This window comes from Taudactylus pleione, unplaced genomic scaffold (assembly GCF_031769625.1).
Source record: "Taudactylus pleione unplaced genomic scaffold, aTauple2 ptg003654l, whole genome shotgun sequence".
Classification (NCBI taxonomy): domain Eukaryota; kingdom Metazoa; phylum Chordata; class Amphibia; order Anura; family Myobatrachidae; genus Taudactylus; species Taudactylus pleione.
The window spans coordinates 1-12,857 of record NW_028287985.1 but is presented as its reverse complement, the minus strand read 5'-3'; the positions used below and the strand labels follow the sequence as shown (position 1 = coordinate 12,857).

General features: G+C 35.2%; 13 non-coding genes across 13 annotated transcripts; all 13 read right to left on the bottom strand.

Moving 5' to 3' along the window:
• Nucleotides 1–48: 48 nt before the first annotated feature.
• On the bottom strand, nt 49–155 carry LOC148430496 (U6 spliceosomal RNA). The gene has a single exon (XR_015877449.1). It is a non-coding gene; the product is annotated as a U6 spliceosomal RNA (small nuclear RNA).
• A 522-nt stretch (nt 156–677) lies between these two features.
• Nucleotides 678–784, bottom strand: LOC148430495 (U6 spliceosomal RNA). The gene has a single exon (XR_015877448.1). It is a non-coding gene; the product is annotated as a U6 spliceosomal RNA (small nuclear RNA).
• A 1,531-nt stretch (nt 785–2,315) lies between these two features.
• LOC148430494 (U6 spliceosomal RNA) lies at nt 2,316–2,422 on the bottom strand. Its single transcript, XR_015877447.1, has one exon. It is a non-coding gene; the product is annotated as a U6 spliceosomal RNA (small nuclear RNA).
• Nucleotides 2,423–2,944: 522 nt separating this feature from the next.
• Nucleotides 2,945–3,051, bottom strand: LOC148430493 (U6 spliceosomal RNA). The gene has a single exon (XR_015877465.1). It is a non-coding gene; the product is annotated as a U6 spliceosomal RNA (small nuclear RNA).
• Nucleotides 3,052–3,573: 522 nt separating this feature from the next.
• LOC148430492 (U6 spliceosomal RNA) lies at nt 3,574–3,680 on the bottom strand. The gene has a single exon (XR_015877446.1). It is a non-coding gene; the product is annotated as a U6 spliceosomal RNA (small nuclear RNA).
• A 1,531-nt stretch (nt 3,681–5,211) lies between these two features.
• LOC148430491 (U6 spliceosomal RNA) lies at nt 5,212–5,318 on the bottom strand. The gene has a single exon (XR_015877445.1). It is a non-coding gene; the product is annotated as a U6 spliceosomal RNA (small nuclear RNA).
• Nucleotides 5,319–5,840: 522 nt separating this feature from the next.
• LOC148430490 (U6 spliceosomal RNA) lies at nt 5,841–5,947 on the bottom strand. Its single transcript, XR_015877444.1, has one exon. It is a non-coding gene; the product is annotated as a U6 spliceosomal RNA (small nuclear RNA).
• A 1,531-nt stretch (nt 5,948–7,478) lies between these two features.
• Nucleotides 7,479–7,585, bottom strand: LOC148430489 (U6 spliceosomal RNA). The gene has a single exon (XR_015877472.1). It is a non-coding gene; the product is annotated as a U6 spliceosomal RNA (small nuclear RNA).
• A 522-nt stretch (nt 7,586–8,107) lies between these two features.
• Nucleotides 8,108–8,214, bottom strand: LOC148430488 (U6 spliceosomal RNA). Its single transcript, XR_015877471.1, has one exon. It is a non-coding gene; the product is annotated as a U6 spliceosomal RNA (small nuclear RNA).
• Nucleotides 8,215–9,745: 1,531 nt separating this feature from the next.
• On the bottom strand, nt 9,746–9,852 carry LOC148430487 (U6 spliceosomal RNA). The gene has a single exon (XR_015877466.1). It is a non-coding gene; the product is annotated as a U6 spliceosomal RNA (small nuclear RNA).
• A 522-nt stretch (nt 9,853–10,374) lies between these two features.
• Nucleotides 10,375–10,481, bottom strand: LOC148430486 (U6 spliceosomal RNA). Its single transcript, XR_015877464.1, has one exon. It is a non-coding gene; the product is annotated as a U6 spliceosomal RNA (small nuclear RNA).
• A 522-nt stretch (nt 10,482–11,003) lies between these two features.
• On the bottom strand, nt 11,004–11,110 carry LOC148430485 (U6 spliceosomal RNA). Its single transcript, XR_015877455.1, has one exon. It is a non-coding gene; the product is annotated as a U6 spliceosomal RNA (small nuclear RNA).
• A 1,531-nt stretch (nt 11,111–12,641) lies between these two features.
• On the bottom strand, nt 12,642–12,748 carry LOC148430484 (U6 spliceosomal RNA). Its single transcript, XR_015877443.1, has one exon. It is a non-coding gene; the product is annotated as a U6 spliceosomal RNA (small nuclear RNA).
• Nucleotides 12,749–12,857: the final 109 nt, after the last annotated feature.

Genomic DNA, 12,857 nt, shown 5'->3' with positions numbered 1-12,857 from the left:
GCAGGTATCTTAAGTGGAATCGAATTAATTTGTCCAGAGCTATATACCTAAAATATGGAACGCTTCACGAATTTGCGTGTCATCCTTGCGCAGGGGCCATGCTAATCTTCTCTGTATCGTTCCAATTTTAGTATATGTGCTGCCGAAGCAAGCACATTCCAAAAGCAAAGTCCTAAGATATATATACCCCACCATGTGCCTCAAGATTGATCTTAGGGAGAGTAAAAGATGGAAGTTAAATTCAGATGGGGTTTCAAAGACTGGAGAACACTTTACAATAAACAAGATAGAGCTACTTACTGGCAAAAAATTCAATATCCCATTAAGGAAAGGCCACCAATTTCTATACGTACCACAGTCAAATAAATTATGCAAATTAGCATGTGGAGGTTCATTTCTTTTGGAACCATAGGCTGTACAAGATTAAAATTGCTCCTAAGTACAGAACAAGTGAAGTAGGAATGGAAAATGGCAAAATAGTTTTCTAAGACTTAATAGAAGTACTGAGACAACCTGCACAATTTAGACAAGAATTGAATTTGAAAATGATATGTCATGTCGAACTGATTTTGTCATAAAAAAGTTGGTCGATTTGTTCTTTGCTTGCAAAATTTCTTGACTTTTTATCTGCAGGTATCTTAAGTGGAATCGAATTAATTTGTCCAGAGCTATATACCTAAAATATGGAACGCTTCACGAATTTGCGTGTCATCCTTGCGCAGGGGCCATGCTAATCTTCTCTGTATCGTTCCAATTTTAGTATATGTGCTGCCGAAGCAAGCACATTCCAAAAGCAAAGTCCTAAGAGTTATATACCCCACCATGTGCCTCAAGATTGATCTTAGGGAGAGTGAAAGTTGGAAGTAAAATTTAAATAGGGTTTTATAAACTGGAGAACATTAACAAGATAGAGCTGCTAACTGGCAAAAAAATTCAATATCCCATTAAGGAATAGCCATCGATTTCCATACATATCACAGTGAAACAAATTATGAAAATTGGCATGTAGAGGTTCATTTCTTCAAAACCATAGACTGTACTAGGCTAAAATTGCTTCTTTGCATTCTTTGGCTAGGATGGCACTTGACAAAAATGGGTGCTCTTTGCCAGGCACCCCTGTGCATCTAAGCAGCCAGGTTTCCAGACATCAGCAAAATCTCCAGCCAAAAAAACATTTACTGCCCATTAAATAACCATTCTTTTTTATAACTTTATAGTTTATAGCATTTAGTTTAGGGAGACTAAAGAATTTTACTTCTAAATGTTTTTAGTTTATAATACTAATCATATGCTAATCACCATTTATGTAATCGGTTAATGTCAAATAAGTGGGCAAAAAGGTCAAAAATGACATAGTTTACACTTAAAATGTATTTGTTGCTAAACAAATTTGGATATATGCAAATTATGTAACTGCTAAACTTTAAGATTGTAAATTAAGTATTGTGTGCACTATCTTTTGGCTCAATTAACAATAAAAGTAAAAAATACAGATGAATAGCATATGGTAAGTATTATAAATTAATAATATATATATATTTTGAAGCCACAACTTGGTCTCCCTAATTGTATTGGTATATGATTTAAACTAGCCCTAACATTTTATTTTTATATTTGTACATTCTGTTAGAGGTGCTTATGTGTTGTGAATGGCTCCTTGGTTTGGCATCTAATACATTATGTGTTCAGTTCTTATTTTTGTGGAACAGAGTTAAAAAAAGAAGTTTTAGAAGTCTAGTATATTCATGGGTGCTTGGGGAGTTTCTTGATAGAACATTATGTGTAGGGGGAGAAGCTAGGCATTTGTTCTTTGTGGAAAGGGTCTTAAATCTCATGCATTAAGCAAATTAGGTGATTGCAGCATGCACCATGGGCTTCAATAATTATATAATAGCAGATTTGATTTGCTGGAGATTGTGGTTTCGTACTGTACAATTGTCTAGAGTTATGAATAGGTATTGGATAAAGAAAGATAGATTTTTCCACTGTACCAAGCAGAACCTATTGGGTGCAGCAGTGCATATTCATGCCTTCAGGCCTGGAGTGACTTGGAGGGGGCACCTGTCCCTTACGTTTCCGCTTCGACCAATAGATACACCCCTGCAAGTTCAATAAGAATTGAAGGTGGCTAAATAATTTTCTAAGTTTAAATATAACTGAGGCAGTCTGCACAATTCACACAATGATAAGTCATGTCTAACTGATGACATCATACAAGAGTTGGTCGATTTGTTCTTTGCTTGCAAAACTTCTTACCTTTTTATCTGTAGGTATCATTAAGTGGAAAAGAATTAATTTGTCCAGAGCTATATACCTAAAATATGGAACGCTTCACGAATTTGCGTGTCATCCTTGCGCAGGGGCCATGCTAATCTTCTCTGTATCGTTCCAATTTTAGTATATGTGCTGCCGAAGCAAGCACATTCCAAAAGCAAAGTCCTAAGATATATATACCCCACCATGTGCCTCAAGATTGATCTTAGGGAGAGTAAAAGATGGAAGTTAAATTCAGATGGGGTTTCAAAGACTGGAGAACACTTTACAATAAACAAGATAGAGCTACTTACTGGCAAAAAATTCAATATCCCATTAAGGAAAGGCCACCAATTTCTATACGTACCACAGTCAAATAAATTATGCAAATTAGCATGTGGAGGTTCATTTCTTTTGGAACCATAGGCTGTACAAGATTAAAATTGCTCCTAAGTACAGAACAAGTGAAGTAGGAATGGAAAATGTTAAAATAGTTTTCTAAGACTTAATAGAAGTACTGAGACAACCTGCACAATTTAGACAAGAATTGAATTTGAAAATGATATGTCATGTCGAACTGATTTTGTCATAAAAAAGTTGGTCGATTTGTTCTTTGCTTGCAAAATTTCTTGACTTTTTATCTGCAGGTATCTTAAGTGGAATCGAATTAATTTGTCCAGAGCTATATACCTAAAATATGGAAGGCTTCACGAATTTGCGTGTCATCCTTGCGCAGGGGCCATGCTAATCTTCTCTGTATCGTTCCAATTTTAGTATATGTGCTGCCGAAGCAAGCACATTCCAAAAGCAAAGTCCTAAGATATATATACCCCACCATGTGCCTCAAGATTGATCTTAGGGAGAGTAAAAGATGGAAGTTAAATTCAGATGGGGTTTCAAAGACTGGAGAACACTTTACAATAAACAAGATAGAGCTACTTACTGGCAAAAAATTCAATATCCCATTAAGGAAAGGCCACCAATTTCTATACGTACCACAGTCAAATAAATTATGCAAATTAGCATGTGGAGGTTCATTTCTTTTGGAACCATAGGCTGTACAAGATTAAAATTGCTCCTAAGTACAGAACAAGTGAAGTAGGAATGGAAAATGGCAAAATAGTTTTCTAAGACTTAATAGAAGTACTGAGACAACCTGCACAATTTAGACAAGAATTGAATTTGAAAATGATATGTCATGTCGAACTGATTTTGTCATAAAAAAGTTGGTCGATTTGTTCTTTGCTTGCAAAATTTCTTGACTTTTTATCTGCAGGTATCTTAAGTGGAATCGAATTAATTTGTCCAGAGCTATATACCTAAAATATGGAACGCTTCACGAATTTGCGTGTCATCCTTGCGCAGGGGCCATGCTAATCTTCTCTGTATCGTTCCAATTTTAGTATATGTGCTGCCGAAGCAAGCACATTCCAAAAGCAAAGTCCTAAGAGTTATATACCCCACCATGTGCCTCAAGATTGATCTTAGGGAGAGTGAAAGTTGGAAGTAAAATTTAAATAGGGTTTTATAAACTGGAGAACATTAACAAGATAGAGCTGCTAACTGGCAAAAAAATTCAATATCCCATTAAGGAATAGCCATCGATTTCCATACATATCACAGTGAAACAAATTATGAAAATTGGCATGTAGAGGTTCATTTCTTCAAAACCATAGACTGTACTAGGCTAAAATTGCTTCTTTGCATTCTTTGGCTAGGATGGCACTTGACAAAAATGGGTGCTCTTTGCCAGGCACCCCTGTGCATCTAAGCAGCCAGGTTTCCAGACATCAGCAAAATCTCCAGCCAAAAAAACATTTACTGCCCATTAAATAACCATTCTTTTTTATAACTTTATAGTTTATAGCATTTAGTTTAGGGAGACTAAAGAATTTTACTTCTAAATGTTTTTAGTTTATAATACTAATCATATGCTAATCACCATTTATGTAATCGGTTAATGTCAAATAAGTGGGCAAAAAGGTCAAAAATGACATAGTTTACACTTAAAATGTATTTGTTGCTAAACAAATTTGGATATATGCAAATTATGTAACTGCTAAACTTTAAGATTGTAAATTAAGTATTGTGTGCACTATCTTTTGGCTCAATTAACAATAAAAGTAAAAAATACAGATGAATAGCATATGGTAAGTATTATAAATTAATAATATATATATATTTTGAAGCCACAACTTGGTCTCCCTAATTGTATTGGTATATGATTTAAACTAGCCCTAACATTTTATTTTTATATTTGTACATTCTGTTAGAGGTGCTTATGTGTTGTGAATGGCTCCTTGGTTTGGCATCTAATACATTATGTGTTCAGTTCTTATTTTTGTGGAACAGAGTTAAAAAAAGAAGTTTTAGAAGTCTAGTATATTCATGGGTGCTTGGGGAGTTTCTTGATAGAACATTATGTGTAGGGGGAGAAGCTAGGCATTTGTTCTTTGTGGAAAGGGTCTTAAATCTCATGCATTAAGCAAATTAGGTGATTGCAGCATGCACCATGGGCTTCAATAATTATATAATAGCAGATTTGATTTGCTGGAGATTGTGGTTTCGTACTGTACAATTGTCTAGAGTTATGAATAGGTATTGGATAAAGAAAGATAGATTTTTCCACTGTACCAAGCAGAACCTATTGGGTGCAGCAGTGCATATTCATGCCTTCAGGCCTGGAGTGACTTGGAGGGGGCACCTGTCCCTTACGTTTCCGCTTCGACCAATAGATACACCCCTGCAAGTTCAATAAGAATTGAAGGTGGCTAAATAATTTTCTAAGTTTAAATATAACTGAGGCAGTCTGCACAATTCACACAATGATAAGTCATGTCTAACTGATGACATCATACAAGAGTTGGTCGATTTGTTCTTTGCTTGCAAAACTTCTTACCTTTTTATCTGTAGGTATCATTAAGTGGAAAAGAATTAATTTGTCCAGAGCTATATACCTAAAATATGGAACGCTTCACGAATTTGCGTGTCATCCTTGCGCAGGGGCCATGCTAATCTTCTCTGTATCGTTCCAATTTTAGTATATGTGCTGCCGAAGCAAGCACATTCCAAAAGCAAAGTCCTAAGATATATATACCCCACCATGTGCCTCAAGATTGATCTTAGGGAGAGTAAAAGATGGAAGTTAAATTCAGATGGGGTTTCAAAGACTGGAGAACACTTTACAATAAACAAGATAGAGCTACTTACTGGCAAAAAATTCAATATCCCATTAAGGAAAGGCCACCAATTTCTATACGTACCACAGTCAAATAAATTATGCAAATTAGCATGTGGAGGTTCATTTCTTTTGGAACCATAGGCTGTACAAGATTAAAATTGCTCCTAAGTACAGAACAAGTGAAGTAGGAATGGAAAATGTTAAAATAGTTTTCTAAGACTTAATAGAAGTACTGAGACAACCTGCACAATTTAGACAAGAATTGAATTTGAAAATGATATGTCATGTCGAACTGATTTTGTCATAAAAAAGTTGGTCGATTTGTTCTTTGCTTGCAAAATTTCTTGACTTTTTATCTGCAGGTATCTTAAGTGGAATCGAATTAATTTGTCCAGAGCTATATACCTAAAATATGGAACGCTTCACGAATTTGCGTGTCATCCTTGCGCAGGGGCCATGCTAATCTTCTCTGTATCGTTCCAATTTTAGTATATGTGCTGCCGAAGCAAGCACATTCCAAAAGCAAAGTCCTAAGAGTTATATACCCCACCATGTGCCTCAAGATTGATCTTAGGGAGAGTGAAAGTTGGAAGTAAAATTTAAATAGGGTTTTATAAACTGGAGAACATTAACAAGATAGAGCTGCTAACTGGCAAAAAAATTCAATATCCCATTAAGGAATAGCCATCGATTTCCATACATATCACAGTGAAACAAATTATGAAAATTGGCATGTAGAGGTTCATTTCTTCAAAACCATAGACTGTACTAGGCTAAAATTGCTTCTTTGCATTCTTTGGCTAGGATGGCACTTGACAAAAATGGGTGCTCTTTGCCAGGCACCCCTGTGCATCTAAGCAGCCAGGTTTCCAGACATCAGCAAAATCTCCAGCCAAAAAAACATTTACTGCCCATTAAATAACCATTCTTTTTTATAACTTTATAGTTTATAGCATTTAGTTTAGGGAGACTAAAGAATTTTACTTCTAAATGTTTTTAGTTTATAATACTAATCATATGCTAATCACCATTTATGTAATCGGTTAATGTCAAATAAGTGGGCAAAAAGGTCAAAAATGACATAGTTTACACTTAAAATGTATTTGTTGCTAAACAAATTTGGATATATGCAAATTATGTAACTGCTAAACTTTAAGATTGTAAATTAAGTATTGTGTGCACTATCTTTTGGCTCAATTAACAATAAAAGTAAAAAATACAGATGAATAGCATATGGTAAGTATTATAAATTAATAATATATATATATTTTGAAGCCACAACTTGGTCTCCCTAATTGTATTGGTATATGATTTAAACTAGCCCTAACATTTTATTTTTATATTTGTACATTCTGTTAGAGGTGCTTATGTGTTGTGAATGGCTCCTTGGTTTGGCATCTAATACATTATGTGTTCAGTTCTTATTTTTGTGGAACAGAGTTAAAAAAAGAAGTTTTAGAAGTCTAGTATATTCATGGGTGCTTGGGGAGTTTCTTGATAGAACATTATGTGTAGGGGGAGAAGCTAGGCATTTGTTCTTTGTGGAAAGGGTCTTAAATCTCATGCATTAAGCAAATTAGGTGATTGCAGCATGCACCATGGGCTTCAATAATTATATAATAGCAGATTTGATTTGCTGGAGATTGTGGTTTCGTACTGTACAATTGTCTAGAGTTATGAATAGGTATTGGATAAAGAAAGATAGATTTTTCCACTGTACCAAGCAGAACCTATTGGGTGCAGCAGTGCATATTCATGCCTTCAGGCCTGGAGTGACTTGGAGGGGGCACCTGTCCCTTACGTTTCCGCTTCGACCAATAGATACACCCCTGCAAGTTCAATAAGAATTGAAGGTGGCTAAATAATTTTCTAAGTTTAAATATAACTGAGGCAGTCTGCACAATTCACACAATGATAAGTCATGTCTAACTGATGACATCATACAAGAGTTGGTCGATTTGTTCTTTGCTTGCAAAACTTCTTACCTTTTTATCTGTAGGTATCATTAAGTGGAAAAGAATTAATTTGTCCAGAGCTATATACCTAAAATATGGAACGCTTCACGAATTTGCGTGTCATCCTTGCGCAGGGGCCATGCTAATCTTCTCTGTATCGTTCCAATTTTAGTATATGTGCTGCCGAAGCAAGCACATTCCAAAAGCAAAGTCCTAAGATATATATACCCCACCATGTGCCTCAAGATTGATCTTAGGGAGAGTAAAAGATGGAAGTTAAATTCAGATGGGGTTTCAAAGACTGGAGAACACTTTACAATAAACAAGATAGAGCTACTTACTGGCAAAAAATTCAATATCCCATTAAGGAAAGGCCACCAATTTCTATACGTACCACAGTCAAATAAATTATGCAAATTAGCATGTGGAGGTTCATTTCTTTTGGAACCATAGGCTGTACAAGATTAAAATTGCTCCTAAGTACAGAACAAGTGAAGTAGGAATGGAAAATGTTAAAATAGTTTTCTAAGACTTAATAGAAGTACTGAGACAACCTGCACAATTTAGACAAGAATTGAATTTGAAAATGATATGTCATGTCGAACTGATTTTGTCATAAAAAAGTTGGTCGATTTGTTCTTTGCTTGCAAAATTTCTTGACTTTTTATCTGCAGGTATCTTAAGTGGAATCGAATTAATTTGTCCAGAGCTATATACCTAAAATATGGAACGCTTCACGAATTTGCGTGTCATCCTTGCGCAGGGGCCATGCTAATCTTCTCTGTATCGTTCCAATTTTAGTATATGTGCTGCCGAAGCAAGCACATTCCAAAAGCAAAGTCCTAAGAGTTATATACCCCACCATGTGCCTCAAGATTGATCTTAGGGAGAGTGAAAGTTGGAAGTAAAATTTAAATAGGGTTTTATAAACTGGAGAACATTAACAAGATAGAGCTGCTAACTGGCAAAAAAATTCAATATCCCATTAAGGAATAGCCATCGATTTCCATACATATCACAGTGAAACAAATTATGAAAATTGGCATGTAGAGGTTCATTTCTTCAAAACCATAGACTGTACTAGGCTAAAATTGCTTCTTTGCATTCTTTGGCTAGGATGGCACTTGACAAAAATGGGTGCTCTTTGCCAGGCACCCCTGTGCATCTAAGCAGCCAGGTTTCCAGACATCAGCAAAATCTCCAGCCAAAAAAACATTTACTGCCCATTAAATAACCATTCTTTTTTATAACTTTATAGTTTATAGCATTTAGTTTAGGGAGACTAAAGAATTTTACTTCTAAATGTTTTTAGTTTATAATACTAATCATATGCTAATCACCATTTATGTAATCGGTTAATGTCAAATAAGTGGGCAAAAAGGTCAAAAATGACATAGTTTACACTTAAAATGTATTTGTTGCTAAACAAATTTGGATATATGCAAATTATGTAACTGCTAAACTTTAAGATTGTAAATTAAGTATTGTGTGCACTATCTTTTGGCTCAATTAACAATAAAAGTAAAAAATACAGATGAATAGCATATGGTAAGTATTATAAATTAATAATATATATATATTTTGAAGCCACAACTTGGTCTCCCTAATTGTATTGGTATATGATTTAAACTAGCCCTAACATTTTATTTTTATATTTGTACATTCTGTTAGAGGTGCTTATGTGTTGTGAATGGCTCCTTGGTTTGGCATCTAATACATTATGTGTTCAGTTCTTATTTTTGTGGAACAGAGTTAAAAAAAGAAGTTTTAGAAGTCTAGTATATTCATGGGTGCTTGGGGAGTTTCTTGATAGAACATTATGTGTAGGGGGAGAAGCTAGGCATTTGTTCTTTGTGGAAAGGGTCTTAAATCTCATGCATTAAGCAAATTAGGTGATTGCAGCATGCACCATGGGCTTCAATAATTATATAATAGCAGATTTGATTTGCTGGAGATTGTGGTTTCGTACTGTACAATTGTCTAGAGTTATGAATAGGTATTGCATAAAGAAAGATAGATTTTTCCACTGTACCAAGCAGAACCTATTGGGTGCAGCAGTGCATATTCATGCCTTCAGGCCTGGAGTGACTTGGAGGGGGCACCTGTCCCTTACGTTTCCGCTTCGACCAATAGATACACCCCTGCAAGTTCAATAAGAATTGAAGGTGGCTAAATAATTTTCTAAGTTTAAATATAACTGAGGCAGTCTGCACAATTCACACAATGATAAGTCATGTCTAACTGATGACATCATACAAGAGTTGGTCGATTTGTTCTTTGCTTGCAAAACTTCTTACCTTTTTATCTGTAGGTATCATTAAGTGGAAAAGAATTAATTTGTCCAGAGCTATATACCTAAAATATGGAACGCTTCACGAATTTGCGTGTCATCCTTGCGCAGGGGCCATGCTAATCTTCTCTGTATCGTTCCAATTTTAGTATATGTGCTGCCGAAGCAAGCACATTCCAAAAGCAAAGTCCTAAGATATATATACCCCACCATGTGCCTCAAGATTGATCTTAGGGAGAGTAAAAGATGGAAGTTAAATTCAGATGGGGTTTCAAAGACTGGAGAACACTTTACAATAAACAAGATAGAGCTACTTACTGGCAAAAAATTCAATATCCCATTAAGGAAAGGCCACCAATTTCTATACGTACCACAGTCAAATAAATTATGCAAATTAGCATGTGGAGGTTCATTTCTTTTGGAACCATAGGCTGTACAAGATTAAAATTGCTCCTAAGTACAGAACAAGTGAAGTAGGAATGGAAAATGTTAAAATAGTTTTCTAAGACTTAATAGAAGTACTGAGACAACCTGCACAATTTAGACAAGAATTGAATTTGAAAATGATATGTCATGTCGAACTGATTTTGTCATAAAAAAGTTGGTCGATTTGTTCTTTGCTTGCAAAATTTCTTGACTTTTTATCTGCAGGTATCTTAAGTGGAATCGAATTAATTTGTCCAGAGCTATATACCTAAAATATGGAAGGCTTCACGAATTTGCGTGTCATCCTTGCGCAGGGGCCATGCTAATCTTCTCTGTATCGTTCCAATTTTAGTATATGTGCTGCCGAAGCAAGCACATTCCAAAAGCAAAGTCCTAAGATATATATACCCCACCATGTGCCTCAAGATTGATCTTAGGGAGAGTAAAAGATGGAAGTTAAATTCAGATGGGGTTTCAAAGACTGGAGAACACTTTACAATAAACAAGATAGAGCTACTTACTGGCAAAAAATTCAATATCCCATTAAGGAAAGGCCACCAATTTCTATACGTACCACAGTCAAATAAATTATGCAAATTAGCATGTGGAGGTTCATTTCTTTTGGAACCATAGGCTGTACAAGATTAAAATTGCTCCTAAGTACAGAACAAGTGAAGTAGGAATGGAAAATGGCAAAATAGTTTTCTAAGACTTAATAGAAGTACTGAGACAACCTGCACAATTTAGACAAGAATTGAATTTGAAAATGATATGTCATGTCGAACTGATTTTGTCATAAAAAAGTTGGTCGATTTGTTCTTTGCTTGCAAAATTTCTTGACTTTTTATCTGCAGGTATCTTAAGTGGAATCGAATTAATTTGTCCAGAGCTATATACCTAAAATATGGAACGCTTCACGAATTTGCGTGTCATCCTTGCGCAGGGGCCATGCTAATCTTCTCTGTATCGTTCCAATTTTAGTATATGTGCTGCCGAAGCAAGCACATTCCAAAAGCAAAGTCCTAAGAGTTATATACCCCACCATGTGCCTCAAGATTGATCTTAGGGAGAGTGAAAGTTGGAAGTAAAATTTAAATAGGGTTTTATAAACTGGAGAACATTAACAAGATAGAGCTGCTAACTGGCAAAAAAATTCAATATCCCATTAAGGAATAGCCATCGATTTCCATACATATCACAGTGAAACAAATTATGAAAATTGGCATGTAGAGGTTCATTTCTTCAAAACCATAGACTGTACTAGGCTAAAATTGCTTCTTTGCATTCTTTGGCTAGGATGGCACTTGACAAAAATGGGTGCTCTTTGCCAGGCACCCCTGTGCATCTAAGCAGCCAGGTTTCCAGACATCAGCAAAATCTCCAGCCAAAAAAACATTTACTGCCCATTAAATAACCATTCTTTTTTATAACTTTATAGTTTATAGCATTTAGTTTAGGGAGACTAAAGAATTTTACTTCTAAATGTTTTTAGTTTATAATACTAATCATATGCTAATCACCATTTATGTAATCGGTTAATGTCAAATAAGTGGGCAAAAAGGTCAAAAATGACATAGTTTACACTTAAAATGTATTTGTTGCTAAACAAATTTGGATATATGCAAATTATGTAACTGCTAAACTTTAAGATTGTAAATTAAGTATTGTGTGCACTATCTTTTGGCTCAATTAACAATAAAAGTAAAAAATACAGATGAATAGCATATGGTAAGTATTATAAATTAATAATATATATATATTTTGAAGCCACAACTTGGTCTCCCTAATTGTATTGGTATATGATTTAAACTAGCCCTAACATTTTATTTTTATATTTGTACATTCTGTTAGAGGTGCTTATGTGTTGTGAATGGCTCCTTGGTTTGGCATCTAATACATTATGTGTTCAGTTCTTATTTTTGTGGAACAGAGTTAAAAAAAGAAGTTTTAGAAGTCTAGTATATTCATGGGTGCTTGGGGAGTTTCTTGATAGAACATTATGTGTAGGGGGAGAAGCTAGGCATTTGTTCTTTGTGGAAAGGGTCTTAAATCTCATGCATTAAGCAAATTAGGTGATTGCAGCATGCACCATGGGCTTCAATAATTATATAATAGCAGATTTGATTTGCTGGAGATTGTGGTTTCGTACTGTACAATTGTCTAGAGTTATGAATAGGTATTGGATAAAGAAAGATAGATTTTTCCACTGTACCAAGCAGAACCTATTGGGTGCAGCAGTGCATATTCATGCCTTCAGGCCTGGAGTGACTTGGAGGGGGCACCTGTCCCTTACGTTTCCGCTTCGACCAATAGATACACCCCTGCAAGTTCAATAAGAATTGAAGGTGGCTAAATAATTTTCTAAGTTTAAATATAACTGAGGCAGTCTGCACAATTCACACAATGATAAGTCATGTCTAACTGATGACATCATACAAGAGTTGGTCGATTTGTTCTTTGCTTGCAAAACTTCTTACCTTTTTATCTGTAGGTATCATTAAGTGGAAAAGAATTAATTTGTCCAGAGCTATATACCTAAAATATGGAACGCTTCACGAATTTGCGTGTCATCCTTGCGCAGGGGCCATGCTAATCTTCTCTGTATCGTTCCAATTTTAGTATATGTGCTGCCGAAGCAAGCACATTCCAAAAGCAAAGTCCTAAGATATATATACCCCACCATGTGCCTCAAGATTGATCTTAGGGAGAGTAAAAGATGGAAGTTAAATTCAGATGGGGTTTCAAAGACTGG